Below are 23,774 nucleotides of genomic sequence, written 5' to 3' on the forward strand. Positions count from 1 at the left end.
TGACATATTGTATGCTTCAAAAGAATCATCAGATAGGAGCAAAAACTAGAGACCTAAACAGGAAACTGAACTTTCAGCACTTTGAACCATATTCAAATTCAGACTAGAATTTCAATTTAGTTTTCAGTTTAAACATGGTTACATAATATTCAAAGATTCATAGAGTCAAAATTAGCCAGTCAACATTGGCCATCCATATTAGCCACTTTGGTTCACTAAGGGATAGGATAATGAACAATTTTCCTTAAGTTCCTCTCGCAGACTGTGTACAGCATTAAGTTTATTAAAAGCTTTATCAAAAGCTCAAATTAAAGGCTTTTAAAGCTTGGAAAAGGCCAATCAGGAAATTAGGGTCCATCATGATTAAATAATTAACCCAAATAAACAGAATGAATGGTGCCGAGCCTCAGGGATACATCTCCCAACCCTTAGTCCAGTGCTTTTCACACCACTGTGCAATCCATTTGTTCATTTATCCATTCAATGTGGTGGATTGGTTACATTGATGGCCCCATTTCTCCACCTCTCTCTGTATTCATGTCCTTCATGTAATTTTGCCATGTCCTTCTACTTTGACTTTTGACTTGTCCATGTGACTTCTGGATCAACAGGATATTGACACATGTGACACAGAGACTTGAAAGAGAGTTCCACAATTGGCTTTGCTCATTCTTGTCCTTTCACTACTCCATGAAGACATGCTTAGACTAGCCCACTGGGGGTTGAGTGGCACAGAGAGTAAAGTCAGGTTACCCCAATCATCAGAGCTGAGACAACCAACAGCCAGTAGAAACCCAGACATTTGGGTGAACCAGCCTTGATCAGGTAAGCTGAACTACACAGTTTCGTGGAATAAATAAATGTGGTTTGGCTATATGCATTAGGTTTTGCTGGTGAGTATGCAGCATTGTGTGGCCATAGATAAATGATATATCCAATTTATCTATAGAATCCCAGATACTGGGTACAGTATGAGAATACAAATGTAAATATGACATAGTTTCAGACTTTAAATTGTTCCAACATAATTTCTTAAATTGTTTAAATGGAGAATTAAAATAAAGTGTGGTAAGTCATTTGTAGATAATTCTCAAATTCCTTCTCTACTAACAAAAGATGGGATCCAGGTGATCCTATGGGGGACAACTCAAAAGATCAGCATTTGAATGTCGGTATTGCCCAAATTAAACCGTTTATATTTGACTCATCCACAGCCCAGAAAAATTTAAGTCAGTATGAATTTTTAAATTTATTGTCAGGCTTGTCACATAGTTTGTATTGGCCCATAGCTTTGAAAAGAAGCAGATTAAACTAGTATTTAAGTATTTTTGATATTAGATGCCTTTGGAAAATATATTCATTCAATGACTATTAAATCATAGTTTTTCAGTATTGAGTAATAAACTAGGATAAAGAAGAAATGTGGCTTCTTGTTTTTTCATTTCAAATTCAATCAATATTATTAAAATGTTGAGGGAGAAATGTAAAAATTCATGAAAATTATGTGAATTATAACCAGATTTTAAAGAAGAAACATAAAACTTAAATAAATTTCTTAAACCTGAAACTTGTAACATGAAAGGCTGAGCAGATCAAGGCTGACCATTTGATCATAATGGGTCAAGTATTGCACAGGTCTTGGTGGGCTGGGGGTAGACATCAGGTCAGACTGCGGCCCCGCCCACCAACTCCAGTTATACACCACAGCACAGGGGAAGTGCCCTGCAGGTCCTCACCACTCCAGGGACCAAACGGAAGAATTCCCCTCAGAAGAATCTCCAGGAAATAACAACAGCTAATGAACTGATCAAAAAGGATTTAAATAATATAACAGAAAGTGAATTTAGAATAATAGTCATAAAATTAATCGCTGGGCTTGAAAACAGTATAGAGGACAGCAGAGAATCTCTTGCTACAGAGATCAAGGGACTAAGGAACAGTCACGAGGAGCTGAAAAGCGCTTTAAACGAAATGCAAAACAAAATGGAAACGACGACGGCTTGGATTGAAGAGGCAGAGGAGAGAATAGGTGAACTAGAAGATAAAGTTATGGAAAAAGAGGAAGCTGAGAGAAAGAGAGATAAAAAAATCCAGGAGTATGAGGGGAAAATTAGAGAACTAAGTGATACACCAAAAAGAAATAATATACGCATAATTGGTATTCCAGAGGAGGAAGAGATAGGGAAAGGTGCTGAAGGGGTACTTGAAGAAATTATAGCTGAGAACTTCCCTGAACTGGGGAAGGAAAAAGGCATTGAAATCCAAGAGGCACAGAGAACTCCCTTCAGACGTAACTTGAATCGATCTTCTGCACGACATATCATAGTGAAACTGGCAAAATACAAGGATAAAGAGAAAATTCTGAAAGCAGCAAGGGATAAACGTGCCCTCACATATAAAGGGAGACCTATAAGACTCGTGACTGATCTCTCTTTTGAAACTTGGCAGGCCAGAAAGGATTGGCACGATATCTTCAGTGTGCTAAACAGAAAAAATATGCAGCCGAGAATCCTTTATCCAGCAAGTCTGTCATTTAGAATAGAAGGAGAGATAAAGGTCTTCCCAAACAAACAAAAACTGAAGGAATTTGTCACCACTAAACCAGCCCTACAAGAGATCCTAAGGGGGATCCTGTGAGACAAAGTACCAGAGACATCACTACAAGCATAAAACATACAGACATCACAATGACTCTAAACCCGTATCTTTCTATAATAACACTGAATGTAAATGGATTAAATGCGCCAACCAAAAGACATAGGGTATCAGAATGGATAAAAAAACAAGACCCATCTATTTGCTGTCTACAAGAGACTCATTTTAGATCTGAGGACACCTTTAGATTGAGAGTGAGGGGATGGAGAACTATTTATCATGCTACTGGAAGCCAAAAGAAAGCTGGAGTAGCCATACTTATATCAGACAAACTAGACTTTAAATTAAAGGCTGTAACAAGAGATGAAGAAGGGCATTATATAATAATTACAGGGTCTATCCATCAGGAAGAGCTAACAATTAGAAATGTCTATGCGCCGAATACCGGAGCCCCCAAATATATAAAACAATTACTCATAAACATAAGCAACCTTATTGATAAGAATGTGGTCATTGCAGGGGACTTTAACACCCCACTTACAGAAATGGATAGATCATCTAGACACACGGTCAATAAAGAAACAAGGGCCCTGAAGGATACATTGGATCAGATGGACTTGACAGATATATTTAGAACTCTGCATCCCAAAGCAACAGAATATACTTTCTTCTCGAGTGCACATGGAACATTCTCCAAGATAGATCATATACTGGGTCACAAAACAGCCCTTCATAAGTTTACAAGAATTGAAATTATACCATGCATACTTTCAGACCACAATGCTATGAAGCTTGAAATCAACCACCGGAAAAAGTCTGGAAAACCTCCAAAAGCATGAAGCTTAAAGAACACCCTACTAACAAATGAGTGGGTCAACCAGGCAATTAGAGAAGAAATTTAAAAATATATGGAAACAAACGAAAATGAAAATACAACAATCCAAATGCTTTGGGACACAGCGAAGGCAGTCCTGAGAGGAAAATACATTGCAATCCAGGCCTACCTCAAGAAACAAGAAAAATCCCAAATACAAAATCTAACAGCACACCTAAAGGAAATAGAAGCAGAAGAGCAAAGGCAGCCTAAACCCAGCAGAAGAAGAGAAATAATAAAGATCAGAGCAGAAATAAACAATATAGAATCTAAAAAAACTGTAGAGCAGATCAACGAAACCAAGAGTTGGTTTTTTGAAAAAATAAACAAAATTGACAAACCTCTAGCCAGGCTTCTCAAAAAGTATTGCACAGGTCTGGTGCATCTTGGTGCAAATCTCTGGCAGATTGAGCATTTTATAAATACATTAGCATTTCAATAATTAAGAACCCACTTTGCTAAATAAAGGCAGTCCCCATACTGGCCTCCTCTAGTGGAGCCATGTCAAGTTTTTCAACCTCTCCTTTTTTTTACTTGTTACAGCCTGGTTCCTATTCCCCAGTCCTAATGTAAAAGGAGTTAGATATGTCTTAAACTGCTGATCCTGCTGTGTTCTCTCAACCTTGTTTACTTAAAGTCAGTCTCTCCCTCCAGTTCCTGGCTTTTCAAACCATCCACAGGTACTAATTTTCTACTTCAAAAAATCTCCACAATGCTCCATTTTTCGCTGACCAAATGCTTTCCATTAAGCATCAATCCCTTCCTCTTTCTCTTCCTTCTTATCTCTCAGATTCTCTCAGATGCCTTCAGAACTTTGCTCCATAGTTTGCAGTTTTCACTACATATTCAACTTTCTTTTAGAACATTGTCACTACCTCCCTACCTTGACTAAAATTCCATTCTCCATTGAGGATCGCACTTCTCCTACAAATGAAGATGCTGCTTATTCCTCCACACTCTAGACAGCCTCAAGTTGATATTCTTTTTTTTTTAATGTTTATTTATTTTTGAGACAGAGAGAGACAGAGCATGAATGGGGGAGGGTGAGAGAGAGAGATGGAGACACAGAATCTGAAGCAGGCTCCAGGCTCTGAGCTGTCAGCACAGAGCCTGACGCAGGACTCAAACTCACGGAGTGTGAGATCATGACCTGAGCTGAAGCCAGACGCTTAACCGACTGAGCCACCCAGGTGCCCCTAGATAGCCTCAAGTTGATATTCTTGCCATAGTACTGTCCACTGCACCCTTACCTCCTTGCTAAAAATCCCCACTGCTTTGATATTCCTGCCAGCTAGGTAGGCACCATCTCCCTTCTTGTTGGTATCATCCATCTACCAATCTCTAGTCACAATCCATTCTTCATAAAAAAAGACAGGATTATTGTTTTTCCTTCCATCCCCATGATCCTGGATGATGTTCATATTTACAAAGACATTCTATTCAACACCCTGACTGGATCTCCTTATTATGAATGAACTTTCCATTTCTCTCCCTTAGACTTTCACTCCCAGAGCCACACCTGAAACCTGTCATAATAACCTTTTCCCCCTCCAAAATCACTAAGTGTCTTCCTCCCTCACCTAATCTCCTATCTTTTATTGTCTGTACTCAAGCCAAGCTCCCATCTCCAACACTGTTTTTTCCACCAGGACAATTCTTGGACCTCACTGGAACCTGGGCTCCATTGATCATTCTACTTTCTCTATATACACCAGCATCCAAGGCTCATTTCCCCTTTTTTTCTACACATCATCCATCCCAGTTTGAAAACTTCCATCTGTCCGACTTGATCCTGCTTTAGCCTTCAGCAGCACTTGACATGTCTAGTCACTCCCTTTCTTTGCCTCAAAGTCTCTAATACCACTTTGACCATTCACTCTTAGTCCCCTTTGCTGTTTCAACCTTCTTTACCTACACATTGACTGTTAAGACTTTCTCAGAGTTTTGTTACTGACTGAGCTGTCTTTGTACCATCCTAGATAATTCCAACAATCGTGTGGCTTAATTTACTGTCTATGTGTTTATGACTTCAGGGGTGAGGGAAGATTTATAAAATGAGATGACCAAGGGCTTGTGTGCTATGATAAGTACTCTGGATTCCAATTCTAAATGTGCTTTAGCTTTACAACTCCACCACTATTCCTTCCTGTCTTAAGGCTTGGATCTTCTGTTTGCCTAGAACATTCCTCACAAACTCTTCCTCTTTAAAAAAAAATTTAATGCATTTTTATTTTTGAGACAGAGACAGAGTGTGAGTGGGGGAGGAGCAGAGAAAGAGGGAGACACAGAATCTAAAGCAAGCTCCAGGCTCTAAGCTGTCAGCACAGAGCCCGACGCAAAGCTCAAACTCATGAACTTTGAGATCATGACCTGAGCTGAAGCCAGACGCTTAACTGCCTGAGCCACCCAGGTGCCCCACAAACTCTTCCTCTTTAATTTATTAAGTCTCAAGTTCCTGCAAGTCTCCCTTCACCATGTAGCCTTTAGTCAGCACCTTTGTCTTCTAGGCTTTGAGTACCTTGTAGTTCTACTGTGATGCAGTTTTCACAGTATAATTAAATACTACCTGATTTAGTGTTTAATGTTTATCTCTCTGGTTAAAATACAAACCCACTAAGAATAAGGACTATGTCTGTCTTATCCATTGTTCTCAGTCCTTATCTCAGTATTTTAAATATAGTAGGTATGACATAACTACATGCTAAATTAGTGGAGAAATGCATGAATAAATATAGACTTAATTTTTATGACTTTTTCTTTAGCTAGCCTATCAATGGCTACTATATAGTCACATGTTCATATGCTAGAAGTGATATCCAGTCACTCTGAACAGTAATACTTATTATATATTTGAAAGGAACACATATTTTTAACTTGTTTCACCCATAAAAAATACATATTGCAAATTTTGTGCTTTTAAATAAATTCACTGTTGCAATCATTGAAAACATTATGGTTATATAGTGTCCCATATATTTCTGTGACTCAATTTGGATTGGTTACTATCTATGAAAACTATAAATCAAGGAATGGTTACATTAGGGAAATAGAGAACTTAGTGTGTACACACTGTGGGCCCATATTCCCTAGGCATGAGATTGTGACCTGACAATAATGGAAGAAATAAAACTCTGTCAGGCACTGCTTCAGTGATGTCAATCAAGCCTTCAACCTGAATATCAGGTCCAGAGGAAAATGAGAAAAATAATGTGTGCAAAGAATAGAGAAGAACACAGATAAATTTGAACGGGCATCATCAGGCCTTTGTGACCACTTTACAGTTGTAGTTCAAAAATAAACTGTTTATTTTGTATAATTTCCACTTAACTTGTCATTAGAAATAAGTCATTATAATCCTGTCTGCTAATATAAAACAACTGTTCAATTATTTTTCATGTTATTCTTGGTGTGTAGCTTGTATATTGCTTTTAGTGGTCCTGCTGAAAGCAATGATCCAATAACAACACACTGAATGTTTTTCTCATGAACAAAGAAAGGAACAAATTAATATTACCCAAAAAATATTTTCTTTCTTCAAATCCATCTTTCATCTCACCAAGGCCATGTTTTGAGGGAAAAAAAATCATCCTCTTCCAAACAATTTATTGAGATTCTCTGTTCATGATTGCATTCATCCACGTCCCTTTTCCCCAAGGGCGAGACTCTCTTTTCTTTAGAGAGTCACAGAGGGCCTGTCTTGGCCCAGGGACTGAACATCATTTACATGTTAAACAACACGAAGTATCCCAGATAACGTGCTTTACTTTTTACAAAAAACCAACCACTCTCCTAACAGGCTAAAAAAAGCGTCCTCTTTCTCTGCTTGTATAAACAACTGATCCTTTCCGCTGTCTACTTTTTCACTTCAGAAAAGTGAGTACAAGGGACATGTGACATTTCAAGTGGTATTTGGGAAGAAATTTCCCATTAACTAACTTTCTTCCCATAATTAAATTACACTTAAAACAAGAAAATAGTAACAGTAATGCAGAAACTATACATTAAAATAAAGAAATGAGGTTCCAAATCCAATCATACGAAACATAGTTTTGCATATTCAAATTATCGTTCCAGAACATATAATCCTCTATGCCATCTGTCTTCTAATGGGAGAGAGAGAGAGAGAGAGAAAGAGAGAGTGTGTGCATGTGTGTGTTTTCTCTTTTGTTTGTTATATGGTTGAATCACCATAAATAATTCAGAAGATTATTAAGCAGTTTAAAAAAACTAATAAATTTCTCATTGTGCATTATAAAGACCCAATTAAATGGAGGCAAATGTTTGTTTTTTCTGACGAAAATATTTAAACAAGCAAGAATATAAACTGAAAAATAATTTAAAGTTGATCATATAAACAGTCCTCTCTTTCAGACAATATCTGAGATTTCATAGAATTATCCATCTGTACTAATAACCTGCCTTTTTACATAGAATATGTTCTTTTGTAAATATTTTTTTTTTGAGAGACAGAACAAGAGACTGCGTGTGTGTGCAAGCGAGAGAAGGAGGGTCAGAGAGAGAGAGAGAGAATCCCAAGTAGGCTGTCAGTGTAGATCCCAACATAGGGCTCAGTTCCACGAACCATGAGATCATGACTTGAGCTGAAACCAAGGGTAGGACACTCAACCGCCTGAGCAGAATATGTTCTTTATACGACCTGCAAGAGCGTCCTTTTGAGCTTGTTCCACCCAATCCCAACAAACCATCTTTGAGAACCTTCCTGTCCCTTGCAGCCGGAGGTCGTTTATAGGGGGGTTGCCCAGAACTATGGTTGGTAGGCCTCATTTCATCAGCCCAGCAGAAGCCCACTACCACCTCTCCCACTTATCCCAGAGTTCCAGGCTGTGTCCCTCCCATGTGAGACCCTTTGCTGGCATCCTTTATCCTCAACAAGTGTTTTCCCCCTCAACCATGCAAATGAGACCATTCTTCAAGTGAGACCATGATGGCTGGGCTCTGAGCTGGCAGCTAACTGGGCACCTCAGCAGCAATATCAAGTGCATGCATGTGGCTTGACACTTAGATACTCTTGGCCCAAATGTGGTTAACAAGTGGGATAGATCTGTCTCTCTTTTACCTGCTGCAAGTATCACCAGAAGTTCAGGACATTTAAAAGAGTTGGGGTTTTCTATCTGCCTTGCCCTTGCCCTTGGGTCAGAGAAGAGGCAATTGGCCCATGCAAAAGAAATATGGCTGTGTCTGCTTCCCAAGTTGCTCTGATTAAAAAAAAAAAGACATCTTTCCATCACAGCCCTTCAAGAACTTCTACCTGCTGAACTTCCTGGAACCAGGTCCAAGAAAACAAATCTCTGCTGGAACTATTAGAGATCTTATCACGCATCATATATCAAAGATGTACCATGCTCTCTGGGAGAGAAATCCTTCATTTACCTAAAGACTGCTTTAAACCTTAACTTTCAAAGACATCTTTCCAGAGCATATTATGTATTAAAGAAGATATTATCAGTGTTAATAGATTTCAGTTGCATCTTCCTCTATTTTCCCTGCTGAAAACAGGGAACTAGACAACTTGACATCTAGAAGTCCTGCCATTCTGATTTGACCACCCTCTTGAGGAAAACCAAGTCCTAGCTCATGAATATTGAGGAAGAACTCAATATAATCACAGACTCTGTTTGATTTAAACACGTTTAAGAATTTTTCCTTCAGAGTACTCAGGGTGAAGAACCTCTTCACACCCTTTTGTCAAGCTCAATTCAATCTGCTTCTTGCTCTTCTAATCTTCTATAATTTTAGCCAAAAATGAAATGGACACTTGAAGCAAGGCTTAACCAATATATCTTCACTTTAAAATGAGTCCAGAAGAGACAGCTAATCTGTACGTTTGCTAATCTTAAGGAGATAAATGAGAAGTCTAGCTGCCCTCAAAAATGTTACCCATGTCACTTCAGACAATGAACAAGCATGCAAAAGGGTTTGCTATTTTAGAGCTGCTGTGACAAGTGCATTTCCTACAAAAGACCAAGGTCCTCTTATCTTTAATGTTGATCCATGGACGCTGGAATAACTCTGTATATAAATAAATTTTCTCCTTTCTTTCTATTTGCCTTCCTGCAAATTTTAAAATTATTCATTCACAGGGCTATTGTTATAACTTTCAAGCTCCCATTTTAATTGGAAAATCATAACCCTCAGACTCAGTGGGGGTAATCTGTGGCCAAAGGACAGGAAAATTAATTTTAGTTTAAATTACAGACGCAGAAATTACAGTAGAATAAAGTATGTGACATATTTTTTGTTTAGATTAGTTTTCAGTTTCAGGATTTAGTTTTTAATCAGTAGATGTATGAATAGCATTTGAAAAGTGTCCAGCAGAGTAACACTGGCTGCAGATGGCAGATGGGAGCTGCAATGCACCATATAATAGTTCTGTATCCAGGAAAAGTATTCTAAATTCATTTATTAAAAACTACATTTGAAATCATTTGAACGTCCTGGGTATTAAAACACAGCTTTTCATATAAGTCTTTGAAAGTCTTCCATATACAGCCTGATGTAAAACACTGCTGTATTATTATTTAAGCTAGAAATGATTTTGGTGAGTACGATTCATCTATTTCTTTAAGCATTCACATGACATGAAATGTAAAATGGCATGCTTCCCACTGAAGAGTTGCTAAAATGTAAAAATTTCAGGCCATTGTGATCTAGTGGCTAACATACCATGCAGTCATCGAAGGATGGTTCCCACCTTCTCACCTCAACTCAAGCCTGGACACATTTCCTTGAAACACTTTCCCATGAAGGCTGCCCTTTTGACTTCTTCCTACTCACACACCCTATTCCCCATGCCCTTTATAAAGCACTGTCTGGCACTACCATTCAATACCTTCTCTAAATTTCTACAGAAACCTGGCCTGATCCTTCAGTTGTCTCCACGATCCTCCTCCACTTTCTTTATAATGCATTCTTCAGCTCATGGCCTCCTCTCTGCCATTCCTCTGCCAACATGACATCAGAGGACCTTAACGTTCACATCTCCGTGGAACTTTTTTCCTACTCGTTTTTATCCTCTTGTAAGTACAATCGGAACCTGGACCTCATTGTCCCTCAGAATTTCTCCATCGTCAAGATCTTGGATTTTAGCACCCTCTCTGTGCCCATAATCTCTTAACAATGTTCATCTCTCTCAATCTTCAAATCATTTCTGCCTCTCAGCCTCTTTGCCTCACCTGTTTCCCCATCCAAGGGGTCCCTGGAAACTCCTTATCATTTTTCTTATTGTGGTTATAAGATCCTCACTTTCCATTCTACTCTTGTCACCGATCTTCCAAAGGCCACTTATTTCTGGTAATTTTTTAAAGGCTTATAATTTTCCTATTTGTCTCTAATAAATTTATGTTTCCTGGTGATATCTAGGTCCTCCAGGTTACCCAGTTATCTGAGGATCTCTGTTTCAGTTCCTAGTGAGAGGTACATAGATGATATTTCAAATCTTTTCCTCTTTTAACAAGCTCACAGTCACAGCCTGGCATTCCTCAATCTTAGGAAGTTATTTGATCATGTAATTCATTGAGATTGTGGCTATCTGAAATCAATTCCCACAGCTTTCCTTGTCTTGTCTTAGAAATTCATTTGATCTTTCTTACGTAGAGTCTTTCCTCTTTCTAAAGTCAGTACCTTCTCCTTTTTCTGTGACACTTCCCCACCTTCCTCTTTGAGTTAATCAATTATTCTGCCCACTTATATTCTTTGACTCTGCCTCTCCATTGCCCCATTCATTTTCTGCCAAACTTTAGTAAGAGTAATCGATTTTTACTGCTCTTCCCCCCACCGTCCCCCCGTACTCACTTATTATCTATTTACTGAGTGGAATCTGGTTTCTGTTACCACTTGATTAAAAATATTTTCACCAATAGCCTTTCAGCCATCAGTCATAAATTCCATGGCCTTCTCTCAGACCTCACGGTTCCTGAGCTTTCTTTGTACATAACTCTGATAACCATCTCATCATCTGAAAAAAGCATTTTCCCCTCAATTTCCAGCAACTCCGTTCTGTCATTTTCCTTTTATCTCTTGGTTCTCCATTCACTCATCAGCTTTGCCATCTTTTCTCTTTCCTACCAACCTGCAAATCAGTGATTGCTGAACCATTCTGATTGCATGTTCTTAATAAAACTTTGAAGCACAAAATATAAATGTCATACATGTACATATACATAAAATTACATATATATGTACTCTACCAACATATATGTAATTGTGTACATTTACTCTACTAATAATATACCATGTATAGGGTGCCTGGGTGGCCCAGTCGGTTAAGTGTCTGACTTTAGCTCAGGTCATGATCTTGTGGTTCATAAGGTTCGTGAGTTCGAGACCCATGTCGGGCTCTGTGCTGACAGCTGAGAGCCTGGAGCCTGCTTCCAATTCTGTGTCTCCCTCTCTCTCTGCCCCTCCCCTGCTCACACTCTGTCTCTCTCTCTCTCTCAAAAATAAACATTAAAAATTTTTAATAAAAAAATAATATATCATGTGCATTATAAAACAAACTCAAAGTAGAAATTTTAAATAATAAACTGAAGTTGATTAAAGTTGAAATAAAAATATTTTAAGCAAAATTATTTTATTAATAATATTGAGAAAAATAGTTGAATATTTTTCATTACTTTTTTACTTTATTATTTAAAAAATTTTTTTTAAATGTTTATTTACTTTTTTTGATAGAACACAAAGTGGGGAGGAGAAGAGAGAGAGGGAGACACAGAATCCGAAGCAGGCTCCAGTCTGAGCTGTCAGCACAGAGCCAGACGCGGGGCTCGAACCCAAAGACCATTAGATCATGGCCTGAGCTGAAGTCAGCCGACCAACTGACTGAGCCACGCAGGTGCCCCAGTTTTCATTACTTTTTAAATCTTAATTTAACACTTTGTGATACAGCAATTCAGTTGTTCATTTTATAATTCGGTTGACCGATATACTGACTTTTAATGGCTGTCATGCTAAAAATGATACTTCACAAAGACACATAGATCCAAATGGAAAAGGCACATTGTTAGTAATTTTGCAAAGATATTGATATTGGCTAGTAAATTATTATCTTTGCTGATGTCAAAGTGATAATATTTTAATTATTGGATTAAAAACATACTGAAATTCTGTGGAAGATTTTATAAAATGGTTAGAAATTTTGTTTCCAAGTTTTTGAAGTTTGCAAGATGAGAAGTTGCCTTGTTTTCAGCAATGGAAGCACATAACATCAGAAATACTTTAGGGGCACCTGGGTGGCTCAGTCAGTTAAGCGTCCAACTTCAGCTCAGGTCACAATCTCACAGTTCGTGAGTTCGAGCCCCACGTCGGGCTCTGTGCTGACAGCTCAGACAGAACCTGGAGGCTGCTTCGGATTCTGTGCCTCCCTCTCTCTCTGCCCTCCCCTGCTCATGCTCTCTCATTCTCTCAAAAATAAATAAACATTAAAAAAATTTAAAAAAGAGAAATATTTTAAAGCAATCCATTTTCAAAAAAACCCTATATAGGAGTATTCTTTTGGTACAGATATGTTTGCTCCTTTTAATGGAAGGGCCAGCTCAAGTATGTACGTGTGCGTTCCTCCAGGTGGCACACTACTGACAGGCAATTATGAATTAGGTAGATAAATTTGAACACTCACCTTTTAGTAAAATAAGTCTTAGTATATGTGCTGCCGAAGCGAGCACGTAAAATAAACCTTAATATTAGTACATCTATAATTTTGGGAAAAATGATTTGTTATAAGGCAATCAGCAAATCTTTTTTTTTTTTTTTTTTCCCAGAAGCATGTCTTTTTTATTTAAATTTTATTTAGGTAGCCTACAGTGCACTAGTGGTTTCAGGAGTAGAATTCAGTGATTTATCACTTCCATGGAACACCAAGTGCTCATCACAGTGCCTTCCTTAATAGCCATCACCCATATAGCCCTTCTCCTACTCACCTCCCTCCATCAACCCTCAGTTTGTTTTCTATCGTTAAAGAGCAAATCTTTAAATGGTTCAAAAGAGTACCACCCTTATTCCTCATCTTACAAAGTGTCATGAGAGGGGGTATAGCTCAGTGGTAGAGCATTTGACTACACAAAGTGTCATGAGGGTCCTACTATATTTTAAACTTTCGTTTCTATAAATTGACCCGATATTTAAAACATCATTCAGAACTTTGTAAATTTCTGGCTACTATTTCTTTGCTGTAATAACTTGCTTACAACGGCACTGGGAATACATTTCATATGTGGAGTCATATCATTAATCTTCCTTTAGAATCACTTTTAAAAGTCTAGACAATGCAGTTTTTCTATTAGTAGTTGTACTTACTCAGTTCATCTGTAAGGTAATGCTTTTGCTAAAGAGGTCATTAAGGAATGGAATCATCTTTTTTCCAATGTATAAAAAAAATCTCATGGATTTCATTTTTTAAAAATTCTTTTTAATTTTTATTTATTTTTGAGAGAGAGAGACAGACAGACAGAGTGTGGACGGGAGAGAGGCAAAGAGAGAGGGAGACACAGAATCTCAAGCAGGCTCCAAGCTGTCAGCACAGAGCTTGATGCAGAGCTCAAACTCACGGACTAAGATATCATGACCTCAGCTGATGTCAGACACTAACCAACTGAGCCACCAAGGCACCCCCTCATGGATTTCATTATTGAAGCATAATTTAGGAAATACAATAAACTCATATGTTGGAAAACAACTGAAGTCTTACGCAACTTTGCAGAAAACCTCCCTTACTGAGTCATTTGTTCATACAGATAATTATTAACAGCTAACATTTATTTTTTACTTTCCAAATGCCAGGTACTATTTTATGTCTGTTACATGTATTAGTCTATTGAATTCTTCAGCATTTTTTTTCTAACCACCTTCCAAGAGTATTTTCAGAAAAAGAAATGTGTTTCGTTTTTCATCATACTGCTTCTTTGTATTATTCTAGTCATTTTTAAGAAAAAAACTGATATACTTAATAAAATGTAGTGTTTTTTTATCTCTGGTAAAAGAAAAGCCTCATATGGGTTTAACCTTAATTTTAGTGAATTTTAAATGTAATGAAGTACGGGACTGATTATAACATAATTATAAGCAGCACTGAAAAAGTAATTGTCTTCACATTCTTTTTGCTCAGTTTTAAAATATATTGTTAATCATGAGAGCTTCATTTTCCCAGTTTCTAATATCACATAACACAGTATAAACTATGATGAAATTCACCATCGCTTATACTATTTGTGAATCTTCATTTCAGTCTTCTTGAAAATTTCAAATTTGGGGCTATCTTGATGGGTACGATTAGTTTATCTTCTTTAATTTTTTTCTCCTAATACAGCCTATGGAGAAATCTGAGAAGTGTGAACACTGTCAGTTCTACTTTTCTTTTTTATCACTCTGGTCTTTTGCTCATATTATAGATACAATATTTCAATAAATTTATCTTCTGAACGATGTAATGCTTTTAGAAATAGGCACAAATAATAAGGACAGCTCAATGACTTGACACAAATTGAATGCATTATGTAACTCCTACCCAGATCTAGAAATAGAATATTAATAGGCCCCCAGCAGCTCCGTCATGCCTCAACCAGTGACATTTCCAATCCCTCTTCCCCAAAGATAACCAGTATGCTGACTTCTAATATCATAGATTGCTTTTCTCTCTTGTGTGGAAGTTTCATATACTCTAAGTCATAAAGTACATTCTCTTTTGTGTCTGGCTTCTTTCTTTTTATCCCTAACTTCAGAGTATTCCATTGTATGAATACCAAAATTTGTTTGTCTGCTCTACTACTGAAGAATGTGTAGAGTTGTTTCCAATTTTAGCTATTAGAAAAAATACTACTATGAATATTTGTATACATGTATCTTTGTGCACATATGTACACACTTCTTCACATATGCATATGCTTCTGTAGGCATCTAATTGCTGGGTCAGTGGGGGTATGTATGCCCAGCTTTAGGAGATCCCGCAAAATGGTTTTCCAGAATATTTTCTCACCAGGAGTAAACAAAGTTCTAGTTTCTCCATAATCTTGCTGTACTTTGGTACCATCAGCCTTTTTATTTTATCAGTCTATGATTCTACAGTATTATGTCATTGTGGTTTCCATTCATATTTTCCAGATGACAAGCTTAAATACTTTTTCAGTGTTTTAGTGGTCACTGTGAAATACCTATTTTGTAATGAAACTATTCAAGTATTGCCCATTTTCTCTATTGTGCTGTCTGTATTTTTGTCATTAATTAGTAGAAGTTCTTTATATATCTGAATACAAGTCCTTTTTAGTATCCTTACCTGTTTTGCACAGAAGCTTCCCCACTCTGTAGCTTACCTTTTCACTCTCTTAATGGTGTCTTTAGTTGTATAATCTTAATTGATGGGTTTGTTTGTTTGTTTTTTTAGTAAAAGATACTTGTCCATTTTGTGAGATTCTATTTTGCTTCAAGTAGGAAATAACCATTTTCAAACAACTTGACCAGGCTCATTGAATCTACAGCATAGTACGATACTCCCAAATGAAGGGTGCCTAGTCAGGGTCCCATTCTCAGAGATATTCTCTGGAAACAAAAACAAGATCCAGTGGCCAGAACTGCTCTATATTTTGAGTTAACTATGATCATCAACAGCTGCTAACTTTATATATTAAAAAAACACACACACACACACAAAACAAACAAACAAACAAAAACAAAAACAAAAAACTACCAGATGCCATAGATCTCCTGATAGAAAACACACAGCACACATTGTGGAGTAGTCTTCCCAGAAATTCAAATCTGAATCTATTAAGTATCAAGATTTAACTATCACAGTACAAGACAGAAGAACATCTTGATAGGAACCAACTCACAGGCAAAACAATTCTAGAATATATGACATACAGAATACATGTTATCTAGAATACATGGCATGTGATAGACCAGGGAAGAGACTGAAATACAAAAATCATATGGGAAGTATGAGAAATGTAGGAATAAAAGGTATTTGGAAAACAACAAAGGGCACTAAAACATCACAGTCCAGTTTCTACACAGGTTGTTCATACAACTGGCAAAAGAAAAACCATTTCCACTGCTTCTCACTGGGAACGCAAGCAGCAGAATTCATGTTTTGGGAAGTTCTGTAGAAGTAAGCCGGTTTCTCCAACAAATTGAAAACAAAACAGGAAGAAACCTATAGATTAAAAGAGATTTTAAAACAAATACTTCGACTGCATTGTGTATACCTTATTTAGATCCTGATTCAAACTGTACGAATGCATTTATGGGGAAACCATGCAAATCTGAATCCTAACATGATATTTGATATCCCTAAGGAATTACTGCTAATGTTTTCAGGGATGAGAACTATATTGTTTGCTTTAAGAATCTCTACTTTTTAGAGGTATCTGACGAAGTATTTGCTGAAGGAATGAAATTAAATGCTATCTGCTTTTGTTTTCTCCCCAAAATATCCAGTATGGCTGAACAGTGAGGGATATAGGTAGAACAAAATTAGCCTTGCATTGATAGTTGATGAAGCTGGGTAATGGCTATCTGGACGTTCATTATGCTATTCTCTCTACCTTTGCATGTACTTGAAAATTTCCAGACTAAAAAGGTAAGAAAAATAGTTTTGCCTGACTTGAGATCAAGGCAATAATAGACTTGTGCACCATGTGAGGACACATGAAAAATATACTGCATTTCAGAAAATAGGCTATAGTTGCTTAAATCATCTCGTCTGCCTAAAACTGGAATTGGTGGTTAGGACTTACTTGGCCAGGATGACGTAGCTGGATCCCCTATGCTTTCAGAGAAGAATTGCAGATTTGACTCCACTTGTCCAGAATCTACATGAAAAGCTGCAGTCTGGAAAATATCGCAGGGAGTTGGGGAAGGGATGAGGGGGTAAGACTGCAAGCTAACAGCAAGGTTGAAAGGCCTAGAGGGATTTGCTGGTGAACAGTGACACAGACCAGACCCTCCAAACTGGAGGCCAAACTCACCATTCAGCATGGCATTTGCTTTTGGTTAATTATAGGGAATAAAGAGAGAAAAGAAGAATGTTTGGTTCCAGGTGTCTTTTCCATCTATACCTGAAACTCTCACTTTATAAAGAACCAAAAATTGAGACACATCTCTTGATGTGTTAGTAATGTATGCCTAAAGTATTGTATTGTGAAGAAATTAATTGTATTATATATAACTTGTATATTGAGTAGAGAGATTTTAAATTCATACTTAGAAAATACTGAATAATAAGTGTGGTTCACTCACACACAAAACTGATTTATACATACCATTTGAAATTCTACAGAAAATGCTTCAACTTACTCCCATGTTATGTATAAGAGAAAGAAATTCAGTAGAGAATAAATTGATGGTAAGAGGCATTGAAGAGTTGAGCATTAGTAGATATCTTTATAACACCAAAATCTAGCCTCAGGATCATATTAGCACCTTAAATACATCAAAATCTCCACACAAGTACTTGTGCAATCTGTCATTACTATCTGCCAAATTAAAGCTCAGCTGACACTGAAAGTATGGAGGTCAAATCTGATAAATAAAACTCAAGTACAAAAAGATTAAATAATATCCTCAAATGCAAACCAGACTAGAGTCTAACTTAAAAGCTCATTGTTTTCAGATCTATGTTCAGATTATTTTTATTACTTGCCATTTTATTGATTCATCTATATTTTTGATCTCCCAAAGTAGTCAGAGTTGTGTATTACATTGCCCTTATTGTAATCACAAGGTTTATCCCGGTTTCTGAGGACTAAAAAGTGATGAGTAGGGAAAATCAGATGGAATAAAAGAAAAATATGTCAACTCCTTTTTTTTTTTCACAAGTCAGAGAAAAGGTACAACAACAGAACAAAAAAAACAATATAACAAGAATAATCACGTGGTTATTAATTAAAACATGACTCAGGTGGTGTTTGATTTAAAGTATCATTTCATTTTGCTTTCAAGGTTAGGTTGTAAACAAATGCTTGACAAAGCAACAGGGAGCTTGCGACTGTATTTTAGCAGTAATTTCATTTGCCCACCAGATGGCAGGCTTCTCCGGATCTTCGCGGCTCCCTCTAGAGTCCAGCTATTCATTGCTGACAAAGCAGTCAGATTATATCTGTGTACTCCGTTTGAATATGGGAAATCTGCCAGGACTCCGTGGCTCCAGGATTAAATGTCTCTTATTTGAAAAGAGATTTCCATGGGCAGAGGTTTTTATTTTTTTAAGTCATACATATATCTTCGGGACAAAGGCTATTTACATAAACTCGAGGCTTAAGTTGAGCTTCTCAGGATCTCAGCTGGCACTTTTTCTTGATGTTCAGCACCCCAAGAGGCTGGTAAATGCACTAGTGAATGTTTCAGAGTATTGTATTTCTTAAAGCAGAGCCAAGTAAGAAGTATTCAAATGCTACCCGTATCTCAAGTATTCTCATCTAATCTCAGCTCCTAGAGTATTTACTTAAAACATTTTCATTTTCTTGGCAAGGAGCTATGTAAATACATTCAATTTTACCTTTTTTTATACATAAGTCCTTGAGACATTTTGACTAATGTGTTAGGTTTAAGAATTTTACTCTCTAACTACATGTGCACAAATATATCATAAACTAATTCCAGAATAAAAGGCTTACCTCAATGATCAGTGACATTTACATTCAGGAATCATAAGCAATTGAAAATTCATCTACTCCCCATACTGTTAGAAAGAAACAATGCATTTTCACATTATGTATTTTTAATTTGTATTTCTAACAAATTCCTATCTCTGACAGAGATCGATATTAGTGGACTACTTTTTCAATACAGGAAATCACACAATCCTAGACGCTATCTATACCTTAGATTGGGAGAAGGCTAGGAACATTCTCACAGGATGCCTGCACAGAGCAAAAGGTGTGGCTTTAGGGAAAGAGACTTCCCAGGCAAGGAGAGCGTGACGGGGACTCAAGGAGGCACATCTGGGGTGGGACTCTGTCCTTATCATCTTGACTTTTTCCTACTGGAGGGTAGCAGAAAATGCCATCCCCAAATATGACTGTAGGAGTTCAGGACGTGCCACCCCAAAGATGCCACTTTGGAATACTGATTACTCTTAGCTGTAGGCACTAACAAAAGGCAAACACAAGGAAAGACTGTCTCTGAGCTCCTTGTATCTACCTAGAGACAGATCCTCCAAAGGTACTTGGTTATTATAAATCTCCATCAACCAGAAGATTGCCTTGTATTATAGGAGAAGAGACTTGAAGTTGACATCACACCCAGACAAACTTGGTCACAAACTGCCATACCTCCCATCTATTTTTCTAAAGGTCCCTTCATTTTCTCTAAAAATTATTTGTAAAAAATCATTCTACCCTAAGAAGCCTGCATTCCATAACCCCTTTCCCTATTAAAGTCTAAATTTAAAGCTACCTCTTTGTGTTACTCAGTTTCCCTGGGTATCTCTCTTGTATATATGAGGTCTACATGTTAGTAAACTTCCATTTGTTTTTCTCTCATTAATTTGCTTTTTATTATATGGGTCTCAGGCAAGAACTCCGAAAGGTAGAGGAAAAATTATTTCCCCTTACTTAAACTACTCATACTTAACAGAGAAAGGCACAAGTTAGTGACCAAAACTATGGGTAAGATCTACCCTGCCTTAGATTCTCATTCTCTCCTCGTACCCCCTACTCCACACAATGCAGTATGATGCAAGTCTAGAGAATCTACACTATTTTTCATACATGTAATACAATGCAAGTATTAGAACTCAGTGTAACTTTTCATAAAAAAAATACTCATTACCCAGAACTAAATTCACAATGATTCAGAGAGAATAGGTCTGTAATCCAGTTGCCAAATAATGTAGCATATGTGGATACAATCATGCATAGAAAAGGGAAATTTTCTCTGGATGGGGAATTGGGGACAAAATTATTTAGGCAAACAAGGCAACAAGGAGAGGTTTTAGTATTATTCATGCTAGTTAAAACAGAGAGGGAATTCTATCCTATTTCAAAAGTGAAAAGCCATAGGTGCTTCATATAAAATTAGAGTTTTCCATTTAACTTCTCTATTTAAAATTCCTCTATAACTCTTATTCTGTAGCCCAAAGGATTAATTCCAGACCACTTTCTGTGACCTTTAAGATTAGTCCACAGCTCCCTTTCATGGCTCCCCTTCTCTGCTTTGCTTTGTAATTTCCTGAGTAGACTGTGAGTTTCTTATTGTCAAGTCCATCTTGCCAGATAGTATGCTCCTGGCCATTTTTCTGCTTATCTTTGAAATTTCCAGTGGATTCTCAATACGTGTGTCATGACTTTGTTAATCAATTAAGTAACCCAAGGTTAGTTTTCTGACTACACTATTTCTGTAAAATTCCAAACACCTGCGAAATATATGCCTATTCATTTTTCCCTGGAAAGCCCTGGAACACCTGTGTATTATACTAGTACCCTAGGGCTGCTGTAGCAACTACTAAAAGCTGGGTGGCTTAGAGCAGCAGACATCTATTCTCTAAAAGTTCTAGAGGTCAGGGGTGCCTGGGTGGCTCAGTCAGTTAAGCGGCCAACTCTTGACTTTGACTCAGGTCATGACCTCACAGTTCCTGAGTTCAAACCCCTGATCAGCTCTGTGCTGAGAGTGCGGAGTCTCTTTGGGATTCTCTCTCTCTCTCTTTCTCCCCTCCCCCACTTGTGCTCGTGCTCTCTCTCACAAAAATAAACTTTAAAAAAATTCAAAAATAAGTAAAAGTTCTGGAGGTCACAAGCTTAAAATCAAGGTATCGGCAGGGCCGTGTGCTCTTCAGAGGGTCTGGGGGAGAAACCTTTTTTACCTCTTCCAGCTTCTGGTTGTTGACATTCGTTGGCATTTCTTGGCTCTTGGCTGCACCATTTCAATCTCTATCTCCATCCTCACGTTGCTTTGTCCTCTGTGCTTTTGTGTGTCTACAGTCCCTCACCCCTCTCTTATAAGATATGCATAGTGGCATTTAGGGTCCAGCAGTTAATCCAGGATAAAATTCTCCTCTCAAGCTCCTTACCTTAATCACATCATTGCCAGATAAGGAAATATTCATTCTTCTGCCATATAAAGTGACACTCAAATTTTCAAGTGATCAAGATGCAGACTTCTTTTTTATTTTGTTTTTAGTTAAAAATTCTTTTTTCTAATGTTTATTTATTTTTGAGAGAGAGTGCAAGCGGGGGAGAGGCAGAGAAAGAGGGAGACTCAGAATCTGAAGCAGGCTCCAGGCTCTGAGCTGTCAGCACAGAGCCCGACGCGGGGCTCGAACCCACAGACCGCGAGATCATGACCTGAGCCGAAGTCACATGCTTAACCAACTGAGCCACACAGGTGCCCCTAGACTTATTTTTAGGGACCACATGTAGCCCACTATAACCTTAGCACAAACAATTGAGCTTATGAGAATATAAAGTCAAAACTGGGTTCAGGGTATCTATCACCAACACAGTGTATTCTTGGAGAGACCTAAAGTTAGATGTTTCTATATGGTGAAATGGAACCTTTACATATAGTACATCCAGGTGGATTGCTAATGCTAAGTGAGCTTTATAAAATTTTTTTAATGTTTATTTATTTTTGAGAGGCAGAGAGAGAGAGAGAGAGAGTGAGCGAAGGAGGGGCAGATAGAGAGGGAGACAGAATCCGAAGCAGGCTCCAGGCTCTGAGCTGTCGGCACAGAGCCCGATGCGGGTCGAACTCACCAACCACAAGATCATTACCTGAGCCCGAGTCAGACACTTAACCGACTTAGGGCGCCCTTAAGTGAGCTTTAAATAAACTGACATTTCCTAGAAAAAAAAGGGATGCAGGAGACAAAAGTACAAAAGACTCTGGGCGCGTTTGGGTGGCTCAGTCAGTTGAGCATCCCATTCTTAATTTCAGCTCAGGTCATGAAACCCGGGTTGTGGGATCGAGCCCTCTGTCAGACTCTCTGGGGATTCTCTCTCTCTCCCTCTCTCTCTGCCCCTCCCCTGTTTGCTTTCTCTTGGGGGTGGGAGGGCAAACAAACAACAACGACAACAACAACAAAAAACATAAATAAAAGAAGACTCTGGTGATAAAAGCATAACAAGGCCCTCTGGCTCCCCACATTCGACAGGCCAGTGTTGTGAATGTTTAGGGATGGAGACCTCAAATACATGTAGCCCAGAAAAAATATTTGGAGGCTAGATCCAAAAAGTAGATAAGAAGCTCAAGATGAAAACTTAATTTTCATTTCCCTGAAACAAAGGAGTTGAGAGAGCAAGAGTGAGCAAACTGTGGGGTAAAAAGAAATAAAAAATTACTTCCACCTACCTCCAAAAGCTCAGGATAAAGGAAGAACCAGCCAGTGTGAAGGAAGATGTGGCATGTGAAATGGGGGGAGGGGCGGGGCGATGGTCAGACTACTCAGTGCTGTAAACTAACAAACTGTCCTAAGCATGTAAACTAAAATAAGGTTTTATATGAATCTGTAATCTGCCCGCCACTTTGCCAATATTCTTACACTCTAAGATTCCACTATATGGAGAAGAGATCCCTGGATTTTGAAGCAGAGATTCACCCCTGATTCCGCCAGGGAAAGAAGTCAGAAAATAATTAGAACATTGGCAATAGGAAACTAATTTTTTTTTTCCTGGGCAGGGTGGAAATATTTTACCACAAAGGACACAAAAAATCATTTAAAATACCTGTAAAATTATATGCTGGAAATTCAAACACCTTCTGTGCCCATAAAGCAAGGCTCAAGACAGATAATAGAAGGAAAAAACCTAAGGACTGTATTTGTGATTGACTCCAGGATTGAAGTTACCACTTTGTCAACCCTAATTAATGAGAGTATCTTGTCAGACAAATACTACTAGTTTGGAAGCCTCTAGTGGATTTGAACGTTACTAAAATCTTTACTGGATATAAAGTTCAAACTGTAGTCATAGCCCAGTGATTAAAAAAATAGAATAAAAGTGATTAATTAGGTGATTTTAACCAAACTCAATTGCATAGCCAATCCAATTGATTCTTTTAAAAGTGTCTCTTAATTGGTCTAAAACCTCCCAATGTCATTAAAAAATGGTGACCATAAGGCCACCCCCATTTTGCTGAGTTGCTGCAAACAGACATGAGAGCATAAACAACTTGACCATTATTTTTCTTTTGTTATCTGAAAATGAAGCTAGTATGTGGTTACAAATGGCTGTGGTGAAAGAGATGCTTTATGTATTGAAACAGTCTGTGGTGGACATAGCATTATTCCTCCAGAGAGCATTTATGAGTTATTAGGACTCCAGTACACAACGTATAAACCATTTACTACAATATTTTTTTA

General features: G+C 37.8%; 1 protein-coding gene across 1 annotated transcript in view; it reads right to left on the reverse strand.

Moving 5' to 3' along the window:
- THEMIS (thymocyte selection associated) overlaps nt 1-23,774 on the reverse strand; it is a 190,415-nt gene that overhangs the window by 14,118 nt on the left and 152,523 nt on the right. The gene's annotated exons all lie outside the window — the stretch shown is intronic.

This window comes from Panthera tigris, chromosome B2, assembly GCF_018350195.1.
Source record: "Panthera tigris isolate Pti1 chromosome B2, P.tigris_Pti1_mat1.1, whole genome shotgun sequence".
In the NCBI taxonomy this organism is placed as follows: domain Eukaryota; kingdom Metazoa; phylum Chordata; class Mammalia; order Carnivora; family Felidae; genus Panthera; species Panthera tigris.